This window comes from Pseudopipra pipra, chromosome 1 (assembly GCF_036250125.1).
Source record: "Pseudopipra pipra isolate bDixPip1 chromosome 1, bDixPip1.hap1, whole genome shotgun sequence".
NCBI lineage: Eukaryota > Metazoa > Chordata > Aves > Passeriformes > Pipridae > Pseudopipra > Pseudopipra pipra.
The window spans coordinates 23,859,546-23,860,029 of NC_087549.1; positions in this window are offsets into that span (position 1 = coordinate 23,859,546).

Consider the following 484-nt stretch of genomic DNA (forward strand, 5'->3'; position numbering starts at 1 on the left):
TGGCTTCGTGGTGTCCCCAGTGCTGTACAACTTCGTTGCTGTTGCAGAAGGGCAGTGGCTGCTCAGCAGGTACGTCAGGAGCTGCGGAAAGGTTGAGAGGAGCGACAACTCCTTACACCTGGAAAGGGTTTGTTTTAAGCACGGCAAAGGCTGCAAAAGAAATTTCTTAGGCAGGATTGAAATTAGCCGGCCCCGAACTTGTGAAACCGAAATATCAGAAGCAAAGGCTCGGCGCGGGCTGCGGTGACGCCCAGCGGGGACGGGGCTCTGTGGAGAGCGAGGGCACCGCCCCGCTCACAACCCCGACTGCGGCCCGAGTTTTAGCAAGTCACAGGTTGGAGTCGACGATCTCAGAGGTCTTTTCCAACCTAATTCATTCTGTGACTCGCTGAGTTCCTCAAGAGCCTCGGCTCTGCCCCTCGGGCTCTGCCTCCCCTCACGGCGCTGAGGGCGTCGGGACCCGCGCCCGGCCCCGCCCCGCCCT